We start from the raw sequence: 17157 nt of genomic DNA on the forward strand, positions 1-17157 counted from the left end.
TCCCAGGGTCTCAACCACCAACCAAGGACCGCACATGGAGGGGTCTGATTGTTCTGGCAGCATGTGTACACCATTTCCTAAACGAATGTAACCTGTTCTTTGTGGGCTGAGAATAAAGTCACTCACTCAAGTCAAATAGCTTTGACCATAGCAGGAAGTCTGTATCCAAAAATTGAACCTACAATTCATTTCTTGGTGCAGCAGAGCTACCAACTCTCAGCTTAGCTATGATGGAGGTAAAATCCTTTGGTGATGTGAGGGTCATTGAAGTATAGCCTTATTACAATGAAATCCAATGTCTAAAAATTGTTCTTATTTTGGGCTTGTACCACAGTAAGAGCCAAGATTTTAAACTCTACTAAATACAAAACAATCAAAAAGACTTTATATATTTATGTTCATTTAAGAAAATACTAGTGATATATTATTTTGAAGTATACAGTTAATATGTTTGGAGTTATTTAAGATTTATATTGAGAAAAATGTGTTTTCACTATTGCTGTAGACAAGCATCTACATAAGACTGTTAAATTGATTGTTGTTTTATATCAAACAACTTTTATAATATTCATTTTTATTGTCATAATATTGTATAAATTTTAAGGAATATGACAAAAAAGATATTGTAGGAATTGTAGGGGGGGTCTCTGGGAGGAGTGGGGATACAAAGGGGAAACAAGAATGTGATTTAATTCTATTTACTTAAAATATGTTTTTAAATGTTAAATTTAAAAACATGATAAATTGAAATCATGTAACTTTTCTCATCATAATACAATAAAAGTTTAAAAAAAAGAAGAACTTGGTCCATATGTTGTGAGGAGAATATACCCCTAGTGTTATAATGCCAGATTATTCTTATGCAGCTCTGTCTAGGAAGGTAATTATAAATAAACTTGAGATGCCTCAAAGTTACATGGCTCTCCTCAACCATTTTCAAGATTCTTCAAAATCACTGGCTCAAATAATTGACTTTCTCATTATCTGTTTAATTTTATTCATTGTTTAGGGTGACGGGTATATAATTGCGCGCGCGCGTGTGCGTGTGTGTGTGTGTGTGTGTGTGTGTGTGTGTGTGTGTGTGTGTATTGTATGTACCTACAAATCCAGAGAAGATAGCTTGTCCTAAGTATTGTATCTCATTTCAAAATAATGTTTTAGAAATTGATAGATTTTACTGAAAAAGTAGCCTAGTAATTTGAAAAAAGGGATTAATAGCAGTAGTCAGTAATCTGTAGAATTTGCCCACTCAGAACTTATCTGTCACTTTGAAAATTCTTTGCCAGAGAAGTCTTGTCCTTGGAATCATTCTTAACACATCTCTCACCACCAACTGCCATTAAAATTCTTTATTGCTCTTATAAAGTGAGTTTGAATTAAGAAAGACCCTAAACATGTAAAACATAGGTAGCTTATTAGATGTTGTGCTCTAGAACATTGCTCCAAGAACGATGACTGTTGTAGACAAACTGCCCTTTGCTGACTTGCCTCCCCTGCTGAACTAGCTCACAGCTCTTTTGGTTTGTAATGAGAGTAGAGATAGCTGAAATTGTGTTCCACAGTGGAAAATACGGAGCCATCTCATGCAGAGCTTACCAAACTAGAGATAAACCCAGAGCATGGATTACTTCACCTTGCCTAGTGGGCATTTTCCATTAGACCATCAAGACTAGAAGATTAGAGAGAAGTGAGGGAACTATTGTCCTGCTTACAAATGAATACGTCAAGGACAGTTATTGCTCTGTTGTATACTTGGTACATCCTTATGGCCTATTGAAACCTAGAACTGTGGCAGTTCAGTAGCCTATACCCAGTCCGATGGTACATATTGCATATTAATGAGAGCTACGGAATACTTCTCACTGTTGGATAATGGGGTCTGTTGCACGGGAGGGCACAAAATAGATTCACTTCAGCGTTTCTCTACACTACATTCCATTAAGTAATCAATAGCTACCACCTTTTAAAATTAATTCTTCCCCCATTATACCAATAAAGAAAAGTATATATGGGAATAGTGGTTTTAAAAGATAAAAAAACTGCTACTTTGGGTCCTGTCAGTCCTATCAATACTAATTCCTCAACAACCTAAAGGCTAAGGAGTCGGTCTGTCCACCCTGAGATACTCTTAAGAAGCAAATTTCAGTTCTTATTTAAAAGGGCACTTACCATATTTCATTATCCACTCTAAAAGTTAGTTACTTTCCGAGAAGATGGTTTCATAATATATTTATAGGTTATAGCTTATGTCAGAAAGGAGTTAATGTCTACAATGAGGTATGGACAAGAAATGGATTTATAATTTCTACTGTCAAGTTTTATAGTGAAAAGGTGAATTATGAGGAAGCAAGGCCTGCTTCCTACATAGTAGTCCTTAATAAAAGAGAACATGTTTGAATATTCACAAATGTGTATGGTGTGATCATTTTGCAGACACTAGCTGGGGACAGAGGCTCTGATCAAGATCAAGCAATTACATGAACAAAGAACTGTCTCTGGGAAAAGCAGCTTGAATAAAAATAGCAATTCAAAATGTACGTAATATTTGATAATGATGGCTTTAGATCATGCCTGCCCTTTACATTTTGTGTAAGTATATACGAGGGCTTGGAGTGTAGCTCAAAAATAGAATGCACACTTTGCATGTATGTTCAAGGCTCTATGTTCAATCCCAGCTCCACCCAATCCAAATGAAGTATATAACCCTTCCAATATGTTTAGTAAATCATTTGCAAAATGGCACAACATCTGTGGAAGGAAATTTGGGAACATCTGGTAAGTTTTCATATATATTTCTATTTTGTCATAGCAATCATATTTCTAAATTTCGATGTCAGACTAATGCAAATATGCTAATGTGTGAATATGAATACTAACATTTGAGGGTACTATATGTTTATTGTAATATTTTACCCAGAAACTTGTAAACCACAACACTCATGAAGAGGATTCTAAATGGGTAGTATGTATTTATATCAATAAAAAAACACAGAAAAATTTTTCCATAATTCAATGGAAAGGGAACTCACTAAGATGCAGTAAAATAGATAATACAAAACAGAATAAGTGACCATTTATGTAAGTGTGAAAATATTCTGTAAGTCTCATGAAGGCAAATGTAGGTATTCTTTCAAGGAGATACAAGTGAAAACACATGAGTGGGCATGGAAGAAAGAAATTATGTCTCTCTGAATATCAAAATAGAAATCCCTAAACTTTAATATCCAAATGAAACCTAACTGTAAATTCAGTTGATTGTGTAAGGGAAAACTTACTAGAAATCATTTTAAGACAAAGTAACTTGGCAGTCTGTACACAGAAATACTGCAAGGACAAAATGGAATGACAAACTAAATCTTAACCTTTTTGCCATCATCGTGCTTAGTAGGACTGGAGCATATGTAAACACTGAAAACAAAGTCAGCAACAATGTCAATACCATTTAAGTCAAGATTATCAGAATTATAATAAAGTCATTGCTGATATAAAATAAAATGCTTAAATAAACCCCACAGTTTTAAATCCCAATTCAGAGCACTGTGAGATTTCCAATCCATTTCTAAAAACATTTAGTTCCTAGCTGCACTCACATATATAAAGGTCCCGAACAATGACAACCCAGCCTTGTGTCATTTCTAGCTCACAAATTAGACCCTATGCACACACCTGTATGCCTGCTGGTTTGTCAAACCACAGACACACCTTCCAAATAGCTAAGGGGCTATACTGAAGGTTTTTAGTGTTTGGATAGATTGTAGCCCAAAGCATGCTATTTTAGCTTTAATGGAAATAGTACATGTAATATACTGTGAAATAATTTCACTACATCTTAATGTCAAAATTCACTGATATATCATCATACTGGAGAGAAATATCAGTGTTTGTCTTGGGCAAATATAATAGCTGCCTTTGAGAACAGACAAAATAAAAGACAATAATCTGACTTTTCTGAATGAAATATATTCCAGAGTTAACTGAACAATTGATCCTGGAAGTTATTCTGAATATGCATATATTCTGGTTATTAAAATTGATGAAATTATAAAATTACTCTTTTGCCAGTTTCTACTATAATACTAGATATATAAAGTAACTATCAATATCTACTGAAAGAGAAGCAACCAGAACATGTTATTCATGATTAAAGTACTGTATGAGCTCGCATCAGAAGGTATTCAAAGGGAAGGGAGAGGGCAAGGGGAGAAGTGTGTGTGGGCACAGGGATGAGGGCAATGGGTAGACTTACATCACACTTCTGACTCTGGCCTGGTGCTCACTAATCAGACTGAACTGTCTGGCCTGCAGGCTACAGACGCCCTTCAGCCTCTGCCTCCTCACTGTTGGGGATGGCACTACACCCAACATTTTTAGTACATTTGAGGATCAAATGTCCGTAAGCTTACAAGGATGGATAGTATGTTCAAAATCTATATGAGGAGCCATATTGTGGAATGTTCTGTGTTTAAAGAGCTCTTGACTACCTGTGTGCATTTTCACTACTACGGAGACATAGGAACATGTTCAATAGTGTAAAGAGGACTTAGTTCTCTGAAGGGGATGGGGTGATGCAACTAAGTAACCTTAAACCACTCAACTGTCTATTCTATGAACATGAAAGAAAACTGTGGAGTCTTTTTTAAAACTACGAATCAAGCTTTTGACCAAAACTTAGAGATTTGACCATACTTTTCTTTCTTATCCAGCTACCAACTTGTAGAGTTGTCAAATGAAGTCTCCGTACACTGTGACATTAAAACTTTAGCAAGGCCTTTTGGAGGGTAGTCACCATAGGCCCCTTTTAGGAGGAGGGCGACCCTATAGGAAGACAAGCAGACTCAACTAACCTGGACCCCTGAAATCTCTCAGACACTGAGCCACCAACCAGGCAGTGTACACCAGCTGATATGAGACCCCTGACACATATATAGCAGAGAACTGCCTAGTCTGGCCTCAGTGGAAGAAGATGTACCTAACCCTGGAGAGACTTGAGGCCGCAGGTAGTGGTGAGGTCTGGTGGAATGGGAGTGGGAACATCCTCATGGAGACAGGTAGAGGGGGGTAGTATGGGATGTGGAGCTGTCAGAAGGTAGACTTGGAGGGGGATAAAATCTGGACTGTAAAAAAAGATTAAAAATAAATAAAAAATGAGCAAGGCACTGGTAGAAGTGTCAATCTATTTCAAAGAAAATATTTGCATATGTGAATCAGACGCCCACAGTATTTTGAAGTATCCTGGCAAAATAGAAGTTATATATACCCACTGCCAACAAGTTTTCACATCTAAACATTACTCATAAGACATTTGTTAGTATCCAATCTTCAGGTCTCAAAGTTCCATTTGAGCTCACCATTAATATTGTATAATGAAAAGTTAAACTTCAACACGTCTGTCACCCTTTATCTAAAAGCATTCGAGGATTTGATTGTTCTGGCTGACTCAGGTGCTAAGATGTTGGAGAGTGAAAATCACATTTAACTCGCTTAAAATAACCTGTTAGGATTGCCTCAGTGTTAAATAATCACAGCATCATGTGGTGTCCATGGAAGACAGTGTGTGGGGTATCAGGGAACTTCAAGCCAAAAAAGCAACAAGAGCTGCAAAATCATGCCTTCAACACTAACACTATAGCCTTATATAAAGGCAACTCATAGCTGAATAAAATGATCAAATTATCAAAACCAAGCAGAACATCAGCCAGTGTTAAGAATATTCTCAGTGATGTATCTGGCTTTAGGAAACCAAGTAAATGGGCTCTTTCTCTACCTCACTAGCTTTGTGTCAACTGCAAAACATGTGCCGAATGTTCAGACCCCAATGCTATCATTGATTTCTAAATTTTGCTCAAATTTTCCATACTAAAACTTTACTTTTAGAATTTTATGTGGCACTAAACTGTTCTCCAAAGGTTGAAACTATTTCAGAGTTACAGTGGAGTAAGGGGAAGAATTTCAATAATAACTGAAAACAGTCACTGTAGAAGCCATACTTATAACAGCTGAGGTAGGAAATTAAATTTCAGAGTCAAAAGACTTGAGTCTTTAAGATTCTCAATTTTTCCTTTCTATGGTCTACCACTGTGTTCCATTATTTTATAGTGCAACTAAAGGCTATAACTTATCTAACAGTTCTAGAATTCAGTAAAAATTACTCAAGTCTATGTTAGTTGAAGGGATCTCAAAAGTAATACATTATGTACTCTAAATATATTTTACAAATACAAAGTATCTTGGGACAGAAATTACTATAAGGAATCTTAAAAAATTCTATAAAGTATAAAAGAAACTATAAACTTTAAAAGTAGCAATATTGCTCAATGGCAAACTCTATCCCTGTAAGCATAAGGATGTTTAATCCCCTAACCCACTAAAAATCTTGGGTGCAGTGTCACACCCAGCACCAAGGAGACAAGGACTGAAGGGTATCTGGAGCTTGCTGGCCACCCAGTCAGCCTTCAGCATGAAAATCAGGCCAAAGACCCTGTCCCAAATGAGGCATATGCTGTTACCAAGAACAATAGGGTTTATTTTCTAGCCTCCACATGCATGTGCACATATATGCATGGGAAACCACATGGATAAACTGGTAAGTGCATGCATGTCTGCATACACATGACCACAAAAGTATTCATCCTTTACAAAAGTAATAATAGTATTGTGTATGTATTGTGTATGTATGTGAATAATCTTAATTCTGCAGAACGTTACTTTAAATGATCAAAAGTTTAGACATGAAATGATCTCAAATCAAAACAATTTTAAGCTGTTTCAGATTTCTTTTATTCTAAGAAATTTTATAGTTGTTTACTGAGATACTCTTTGTAAATCACCAAATCTAAAGGTGTCTTTAAAAATGATAAAATAACAAAGAAGGTGGTAGGCTAATTATTATATTTGAGAAATACTTCAAGAAGGCAAAAATGTGACTAATATAAACTGTAATTCCTCTTCAGCTGTTGCAGGACAAAAAAATATTGTCATATGGACATAATCATTTTAATGACTAATCTTTTTCAATTTGGATAATTGTTATTTCATTAGATTTTTTATTTTCTGAATGGACAATAATATCCAAAACTTAAAATTAGCAAGAATTTTTAAGTTTTTATGCAAGAATGCTAATAACCACTTATCAGAGAGTACATACGATGTGTGTTCTTTTGCGATTGGGTTTCCTCACTCAGGATGATATTCTCCAGATCCATCCATTTCCCTAAGAATTTCATAAATTCATTGTTTTTAATAGCTGAGTAGTACTCCATTGTGTAGATGTGCCACAATTTCTGTATCCATTCATCTGTTGAGGGACATCTGAGTTGTTTCCAGTTCCTGGCTATTATAAATAAGGCTGCTATGAACATGGTGGAGCATGTGCCCTTATTACACGTTGAAGCATCTTCTGGGTATATGCCCAGGAGTGGTATAGCTTGGTCCTCTGGTAGTACTATGCCCAATTTCTGGAGGAACCGCCAAACTGATTTCCAGAGTGGTTGTACCAGCTTACAATCCTACCAGCAATGAAGGAGTGTTCCTCTTTCTCCACAACCTCTCCAGCATCTGCTGTCACCTGACTTTTTTACCCTAGCCATTCTGACTGGTGGGAGGTGGAATCTCAGGCTTGTTTTGATTTGCATTTCCCTGATGACTAAGGATGTTGAACATCTCTTTAGGTGCTTCTCCACCATTCAGTATTCCTCAGTTGAGATTTCTTTGTTTAACTCTGTACCCATTTTTTAATAGGGTTATTTGGTTCTCTGGAGTCTAACTTCTTGAGTTCTTTGTATACATTGGATATTACCCTCTATCAGATATAGGATTGGTAAAGATCTTTTTCCAATTTGTTGGTTGCCATTTTGTCCTATTGATAGTGTCTTTTGCCTTACAGAAGCTTTGCAACTTTATGAGGTCCCGTTTGTCAATTCTTGATCTTAGAGCAGAAGCTATTGGCATTCTCTTCAGAAAATTTTCCCCTGTGCCTATGTGCTTGAGGCTCTTCCCCACTTTCTTTTCTATTAGTTTCAGTGTATTTGGTTTGATGTGGAGGTCCCTGATCCACTTGGACTTGAACTTTGTTCAAGGAGGTAAGAATGGATCGATTTGCATTTTTCTACATGCTAACCTCCAATTGAGACAGCACCATCTGTTGAAAATGCTGTCTTTTTTTCTATTGTATGGTTTTAGCTCCTTTGACAAAGATCAAGTGACAATAGGTGTGTGGGTTCATTCTGGGTCTTCAATTCTATTCATTGATCTACCTGTCTGTCACTGTACCAATACTATGCAGTTTTTATCATAATTGCTCTGTAGTACACCTTAAGGTTCGGGATTTTGATTCCACTAGAGGTTCCTTTATTGTTGAGAATAGTTTTGGCTATCCTAGGTCTTTTGTTGTTCCAGATGAAACTGCAAATTGCTCTTTCTAAGTCTGTGAAGAATTGAGTTGGCATTTTGATGGGGATTGTATTGAGTCTGTAGATTGCCTTTGGCAAGATGGCCATTTTTACTATATTAATCCTACCAATCCTCGAGTATGGGAGATCTTTCCATCTTCTGGATCTTCAATTTCCTTCTTCAAAGACTTGAAGTTCTTGTCAAACAGATCTTTTACTTGCTTAGTTAGAATTACACCAAGGTATTTTATATTATTTATAACAATCGTGAAGGGTGTTGTTTCCCTAATTTCTTTCTCCAACTGTTTTTCCTTTGTGTAGAGGAAGGCCTCTGATTTGCTTGAGTTAATTTTATATCCAGCTACTTTGCTGAAGTTGTTTATCGGGGTTTAGGAGCTCTCTGGTAGAATTTTGTGGTCACTTAAATATACCATCATATCATCAGCAAATAGTGATAATTTGACTTCTTCCTTTCCAATTCATATCCCTTTGATCTCCTTTTGTTTTCTAATTGCTTTGGCTAGGACTTCAAGTACAATATTGAATAGGTAGGGAGAGAGTGGGTAGCCTTGTCTAGTCCCTGATCAGTTGTCTGTCCTGAGTCCTGGAGTCAGAGGACACCCTGTAGACAGGATCTTCACTTGCGGGAAAGGTGCAGAGAGGGCTATGGATCTGTTGTCCCTCCTAGGTGTGGACAGAGGTTGAAAGGATCCTGTACAGGCTGCTCTGCCACTTGTGAGGCCTGTGCCTCCCAGCTGGTCCCACCTTAGAAAGTCACCGGAGAGAGAATGGAGGATCTCAGAATCTCACCTGAGTCCCTGGGTTAAAGCACTCCCTGAAGGCAGCTCTCCCCTTTCAGGGAAGGGGCAGAGAGGGCTGTGGATCCATCGCCTAGGTGGAGAGGATCCTGTCCCGGCTGCCCTGCCACTTGTGAGGCCTCTGAACAGTTCTTTTTAGAAATTAATAGTTAGGATCATTTTTTAACCTTTTCAATAGTTATTGGTTCTAAGTTCATGAAATTTTCTAATAAAATTGTGATCAATATGAGGAAAGGGTGTATGGCACTTCCAAGCTTAGGACACTTTTAAACATATTAAATCATTTAATATGTTGATTGGAATGTTAGATTTTTGAAAAATCCTCTAATAAACTTGTCAGTCATGTGTTATTACAATTAAGTCTATCATTATGACTAATACATATGTATGTCTATATATATATATTATGAGTAATATATAATATCTGATTATAATATAAATATATATTATAGAAATGTTAAATGTATAGTCAGAAAAAAGTTGAGTTCATTCATATTACCCATTACTAGGAAATAATACTTAAAGGTTTGGAAGTTAACTTGGAAACGATGAATCCCTCCAGTAATTTTCCATCAGACACTCAGGAGCACAAACACCTTGTGTGTCCCCTAGGTTTTAACTCCACTCTGCTGTAGGTGGCCTCTGTGAACAAAATGACCTTTTTAAAGGTCTCCTCAAGGGATATTTTAGTCATGCAGTGATCTCCTTGAACACAAGTAATGACAAACAATAAGCTAATTCTCAAAAACTTTTTTCAAGTCGTTTTTACTACTTTTAAATGGGTGGGTTTGATGCATGATTTTGGTGGCCCTGATTAATGGTCACCGCCAGCCCAGCTTCTGGGGTTGTAATGTGTCTGTGAGATCCCCTTCAGCCAAGCTCCACCATTAATCCAGTGGCAGATGTCAGCTCAGCAAAGCAAGGTCACTCTTCTGCTTCAAGGGGAACCTTTTTAGAAATAATAAAACTGACAGAAAGTTCTTTTTTGCATGCTTTATGCTGCCTGAGGTTGAGTGCTGCAGTTAATATCATAAAGCTTATAAACATTCTCTTCCTAGGCAGCAACTGCTGCCACAGGCCTTAGGAGTTTAAACCTGTTTTTCTTTTTAACTTAGTAAGAACAGACATGTTTATGTGTGGTAAATATATGATATGCAATCCCAAACAGGGAAGGAATACGTGGATAAAAATAGGAGAAAGCTTGAGTGCTACGGTTTTTTGAAAGAGATCATCTGGTTTTCTTCATTATCAAATACATGTATTATTACAATTAAATCCATCATTATAAAAACGGTTTTTCTTTCTGAGAATTCACATCTTGCTGCATGTATAGTTCAGTGTATTGAGGGATACATAGTAGTGATAAAAATAATTGAGCTAATGAACACTCTGTGACCTACAATGTCATGTCTCATAATTGTAGTACATTTACCTCTGAAGGAATTACATTTCTTAAATTATAAACATTTGTTTCATTGTGAATGGCTACTTTAAAACTAGTAGATATTAATAATGAGGTAATAATAATGAGCTAATAATCATGACTAATCTGTAGATACCCTAACTTAAAGAACCCAAACAAAAGCAATCACTGAAGCAAAGGAAAATGATGGCTATGCAATTCTAATAGACAACATATGTAAGGTAAGCATACACATCACAAAATAAAGTCAACTATAACAAGAAAATATTCAGGGAATATCCCTATACAGTTTCAGTGTGTTCTTTGGCTGATATCTAATTCCAATCATTGTGTATTGTAAAGTAAGACTTTATATTGGGTAAATCTGCCTTGAATCTTATTCTATATAGTAAAACTGCATAATTGTAGAAATAAACCACTTGTGATTCCTGCAAGTGGGGAGGGAGGGAGGGACCTGGGAGGGAAAGTGGCCTGGGGAGGCATTTGGGTGGAGGGAGAGGGGAATCTGACCTCGTAGTGAGGGAGGGCAAAGGACTGAAGCCCTGAGGGCCAGCAGAAGAAATGGAAACAGGGAACCTCAGGAAATAGGAAGCTGGGGGGACCCTCCAGAATGCACCAAAGACCTGGGAGGTAGAGACTCTTAAGACTCAAAGGGAGGGACCTTAGGTGAAATGCCCTACAGTAGAGAGAGGGAACTTATAGAGCCCACTTCCAGCTGGAAGGCAGGGCATCTAGTGAGGGATGGGGTTGCCATCCCATAGTCACATCTCTGACCTATTGTTCTTGTCTGAAAGAACTGCAGGAATGGAAATGGAAAGGAGCCTGAAGAAAAGAAGGTCCAACATTAGCCGTAATATGGGAGCCAGCTCAAGGGGAAGTCCCAAGGCCTGACACTATTACTGAGGCTATAGAGCCCTCACAAAAAGGGACCTATCATGACTGCCCTATGAAAGACCCAACTATCAGCTGAAAGAGTCAGATGCAGATATTTGCACCCAACCAATGGACAGAAGCAGCTGTTGTTGAATTATGGAAGGCTGAAAGAAGCTGAGAAGAAGGGGGATCCTATAAGAGGACCAGCAGTCTCAATTAATCTAGACCTCCGAGATCTCTCAAACACTGGATCACCAAACAGACAGCATACACCAGCTGATATGAGGCTCCCAACACACATACAGTAGAGCACATCTGGGACTATGTTTATTCAGAGATGATGCACCTAACTCTCAAGAAACTGGAGGCCCCAGAGGGTTTAGAGATCAGGTGGGATAGGGGTGGGGGCATCCAGGTGGAGATAGGAGTGGGGAGGAGGTGTGGGATGTGGAGCAGTCTGAGGGTGAATGGGGGGGCAAGGAATGGAATATGGAGTGTAAAAAATAAATTAATTTAATAAAAGAAAAAAAAGAAATAAGACCAATTATTTACTGGTTTTACTTTATTACATAAAAAACTATTAAAACTGATACCAGTTAGTCTAGAAAACTATTAGAACTGACATCAGTTAGTCTTCTAGAAAACCAAGTACATCGGGTAAGTCTCTAGGTCAGATTCAAGAATTTGGTCAAACAGAAGTAACTTCATAATGACTCACTTATAAACAAGGATACCAAAAGTTAGCACTGTCAGTTATCTCTTTCCTGTGAGTGAGTCTTCTCTAAAAAAGAATGCATACTCCATATTAATGAAAAAATTATTTCTCTTGGAAGAAATGGCACATGATGCAGCATACCACTGCTGGGACCTGGTTTGGATAGTGAAACTGGATACTGTAAAGCCAGTTTGGTATCAAGACTGGAAATGTTATTTCAAGTTGCATCTTATGTTTGTGAGTGAGTCTGCAGAGATAAATGAGATACTTGCTTCCAATTACATATATATATATATGTATATAGATATATACCATATGCTGCATACTATATACTATATACTCTATATTTTATACATTATATATAAGCAAGCATCATATATATGTATGCATGTATAACGTATAATGCTCCCCTCAAGGCCACACAATAGTCTTTCATTTCTAATACATTATAATGCACTATTTGTTTATTACTTTGTTTCACTGAATTCTAACTCTAGAAAAAGTTGCTCTGTTTTTTTATCATGTGTTGCCCAGATCTTTATCATGGGCGGGTTGCTGGCACCTCTGAAGTAGGTTACTTCTATAAATGACTAATATTACCCATTAGTCATGCCACACTCTGTGCACGTATACTGAAAAATCACTACAATTTTGTATTCTATAAATGTTTATGATGATAGTCAGAAAAAGAAGTAAAGAAAGAAAGCCAATGTAGTCTGAGAGTCAGAAAGACTGAGTTTAATCCTTCTTGAGTTCTCCCCAAGTCAAAGGGTACAAACTAGAGTAAGATATGTCCTTTGTCCTTGACAGGAGAGCTAGTTGGGGTGAAACAAACTATAGGCAAGAAAATGGAACAGTTCTGAAATAAGGATTACAAAATTAGAAAACATGACAAGGTTATCTAGTTAACACTAGTAAGCCAGGAAATACACATGTGCCAACAACCCACAACAGCCTACATGACAGGCTGTATCATGTCCTCCTTTTCCAATCCCAATACCAAGGCTCAAGTAAGGTTTAATAAACTGCCCACAATCTGGTTCAGAAATAATCAAAATCATACCTTCAAACCCAGGTTTGTGTGACTCTAGTCCATGTTGCCTACTGTTCTGCTAGCTAACCAATTCTACTGTGTTAGAGTCACTAGTGCAGGCTTTCTTGAGCTGTCAGCTAAGTAGTCAAATAAGCACTAGTTCATGAATACACAGAGACATTTCAGAGGACAAGCAGCAGAGCGAGTGGTCATAGCATCAGGAACCAGAAGTCTCTATGAACCCCCAAACCAGATGGTACATTAGTGGGTTATCTTTGTAAAGCACATCAGAGGATCCTAGTATGTAATTATAAAGGACTGCTTAACGGTATAGAGCAGATTTTCTTCCTATATGTTTTAAGTGGTATCTCATGGAAGCTACCGGATTACAGTGAATGTACATCTGCATGAGAAAAGATGAGAGGTTGAAGTGGGCAGGAGGGTGTGAGAAAGGGAAGGATTCAGGGCAATCAAGTGCAGGTCAAGTGGGAGTATCTATCAGAAGTAAGGCATCAAAGATACTTGGAAGAAAGAAGCAGCTGAAAATAAAATCCTCACCTCTGCTAGTGGGAACTCTTTGACTGTTAGTGGCTAAACTCTGTTGCCCTCTGTCTTCTAACTTGAGTGTTTCAGAAGGTAGCAGTGTGTGAAGAACTTCAAAGAGATCATTAACTAAACGATGTAATCATTGGGGTGTTTCTTAATAAAATCCCACTGAGTTCTTTATAGGATATTGTCAGCAAGACAGAAAGAGATCGTGGAGCAAAATGCACAGAAAAAGACAACAGAGCATCCATCTACTGGACAAAGCTACAGGCTCGGTGACAGAATCTTCTCTTGCAGACATCCTTAGAAACCAAGCCTCCTCCCACTTAATTTCAGAAGAGGTGAATTTAACTGTAGTGCCAGCGGCTTTCTTCCTGTATACAGAAATCACCACAACTACCACCACAGACAGTTTCAAACATCCCTTCTTTGTAATGGAAAGCATCTTTCTTTTTCTGCTAAGAAGTGAATGGGTTATTTCTAAAACTCCACTTGAATTCTTAATGTTAGCAAACAAGGAAAGATAGATCAGTTTATTAAGACATGACCTGGAAGCTTAGATACATTGTTTATGGACTTGGTTCCATTGTTTGAAAAAATACATGCCCTGTGGATAATGAAGTCATTTTTCTCTAAAGCAGGGAAAGACAAGAGACAAATGGTTAAGTAAGTCAAGTTTTAACTAATGAAGTGTGTTAGTAGTCCAGGTAGTGGCTCTATATTTTTCCTATAGGATATAAAATATCCAGGCATTATACCAAGGGGAAGCCACATTCTCATGCATCTCTCACTATCTTTGGATTTTTCTGCATACTGACTTATTACTTTCTAAATATTGGCAATGTATTTGGCCCCAAAGTTTTTCTCCTTGCTTGAGATTAAATTTGGGTTTTGGATTTACATTATATAAGATGGGAAAATCTAAAGCAAATTAGTGATTTGCTGGAAAAATATTCATCACTAAAAAATATTGATTAAATAATTTTAATCAACTTAACAGTGAATTGAATGAGTTATGAATTCACCGATCAAATTAATGTATTTTGAAGGAAAAGGGGAAAAGCCCTCCAAAAAAAAATTTGGGTATCAATTATGGGTTGTTTCTTTGAACTAGTGAACAGTAAACTTGAGCCATTTCTTAGAATATGGGCACAAGCTGAATAAAAGGATAGTATAGGATAGTAGCAGTCTTAGTGTTTGCTGCATTTAAAGTGTGAATATATTGAAAGGGATGTCATCTGTCCCAAACAGATGACAGACATATTCTAAGTCTTGTCCACAGTACACTCATGATACTACTTCCCTTGATGAGCCCATAGTTTTTCAACTATTATTTGAAACACTAAACAGTGAACTGAATTCATCTAAATTAGTATATTATAATTAAATCAAAAAGAAACAGCAACAATAGTAGAGCACAGATTTGATTATAGAAACACTGTTATGTAAAATGCAAATCCTTTCTTAACCTTGAGTGAAATACTTTACATGCACAGGGTTACATGTTGTCTATAAATTAACTGAATATAGTGTTATGTCATTGAGGCTTTGGAAAGATTTTTAAAGTTAATAGAACCTGCTATGGGATAAGTTCCTTGAGTTGATGATCAGGGGAGTTCCTGTCAACACTAGTGTTCTTGTTTGTCTGCCAGAATTTGATAGTAAGGCCTTATTACTGTATACACCACAAATTTTAGTCAAAGGATATTGAAAAACCTATTTGCCACTCACCAGAAATCATCCTCTCTACTGGATACCTCTCATAGTACTGGGAGGTACTGTGTATGCTATGGGACAGGGGCTTATCTACCCAGCTATGAGCCCCATGAGCTATATTATTGAACAACATTGTCAAGTATGTCCATGGGTGCAACATGTGTACAACTGTTAGGTGTATAAACATATACATACAAACAAACAGAGAGGGATGGGGGAGTAAGTTCAAGAGTTGCAAGGGTTGGGTAACAAACTGTTTTCTGATTGGATCTGAGGCCTGCTTTATAGGAGGAAATCATGCCTGGTGGTATAAATCTAATCAAGAACCCATAGTTGAGTAGTTCACAGGTCACAGTGGTGCCCTAAATGTACTGTTTTGTTTAGTGATCATTGTATAAAAATGTCTTCTAAATCCTTATCCATATACCAATAGATTGGCACATTTCTCATACTTCATCGAAGAGTCACCTTTGTGCAATGGCTGGTAGTTAATGCAGAAACTCATATCTGATCAATTACAGAGAATAAGTAACAGAGGATTGTTCAGCCCCAAAAGGGACATCTGAATCCACCCACACGCAAAGCTCTGGGGGCCATTATAGAAGACAGAGCAGAACATTATTATGAGTCAGGTTAAGCAAGAACAGAGCAAACAGTATCTTCTGGACATGACATAACTCCTGCTCCATGAACTCACAGCACCTGTGTTTGTATGTGCAAGATTGGCATGAGGTAAAGTTAGTCAACATTACAGCATGGTGGGTGGAGTCTCGTAAGCTCCCACCCTGAGGAGCTATTGATAGGTGCTAACTTAGGAGGGAGGGATAAATATTTTTCCTCAAAGGTGTGTCACTGATAGGTCAACCACACTCCAGTGGATGATCCCAATCCAATGAATATATTGTCAACACAAATTAGACTTGGTGGGTTATAAAAAAAAAAAATACAAGTGATTATTTTTGACCAGTAAGAAAAAAGTTAACACAGTTCCAAATGCTAAAATTGGAAAGATATATCTGTCGTATATCTGGAAAGGGTTAGGGGGAATAATATCACATTTTTATTGTATAAAACTCTCAAAGAATTAACAAAACATTCAAAGGACATAGGCTCCGCCTGCAAGTTCCTTGTCTCAAGTAAGTACGAGTTCCTGAAAGAGCCTCCATTTTCCTGTACCTGGTTAAATAAGGGTTAAAGTGCATTTTAACAGCCTTGATACAAAAAAGCCATGCAGGCATCTCTTTAATGCCACAACTATGTGTCATCCCTGTCTAGGAGCATAAATTTGCACAGCGGGCAGTGCAGTGAAAACAGCTTATAATCAACTCATCACCTCTCATCATTGCTCGGATCAAATGCAAATGGGGAAGAATGCCACTTCAGTCACTGTTAGTGAAAATTAGCATCTGTGACACTAATGGTGTCTCATTTTGTATGCACTTTAGATTAAAAAGAACCTTTTTAAAAAAAAGCTATTTCAAGAAGTGCCATTATTCCAATGTTTCCCTTTACGATGACAGTGGTATTGAATCTTCTTAACTCAAAGAAGACCTCGGTTAAAATGTATTTATACAGATTACCATATGCCAACATATTAAGTCCGCATTGTCCTAATTACAGTTCCAAGTCTCATCTGTGTGGTTCAT

General features: G+C 37.3%; 2 protein-coding genes across 2 annotated transcripts in view; one reads left to right on the forward strand and one right to left on the reverse strand.

The window, feature by feature from the left end:
• The window catches only part of Rbm11 (RNA binding motif protein 11), a 272518-nt gene extending 269985 nt beyond the window's left edge, over positions 1 to 2533 (forward strand). The window contains exon 9 of the transcript XR_004116803.1: positions 2434 to 2533. The gene's annotated coding sequence lies outside the window, so the exon portion shown is untranslated. The remainder of the gene's footprint in view (positions 1 to 2433) is intronic.
• Samsn1 (SAM domain, SH3 domain and nuclear localization signals 1) overlaps positions 1 to 17157 on the reverse strand; it is a 55951-nt gene that overhangs the window by 33780 nt on the left and 5014 nt on the right. The window lies entirely within an intron of this gene.

The sequence above is a fragment of the Mastomys coucha genome, unplaced genomic scaffold (genome assembly GCF_008632895.1).
Source record: "Mastomys coucha isolate ucsf_1 unplaced genomic scaffold, UCSF_Mcou_1 pScaffold12, whole genome shotgun sequence".
Classification (NCBI taxonomy): Eukaryota; Metazoa; Chordata; class Mammalia; order Rodentia; family Muridae; genus Mastomys; species Mastomys coucha.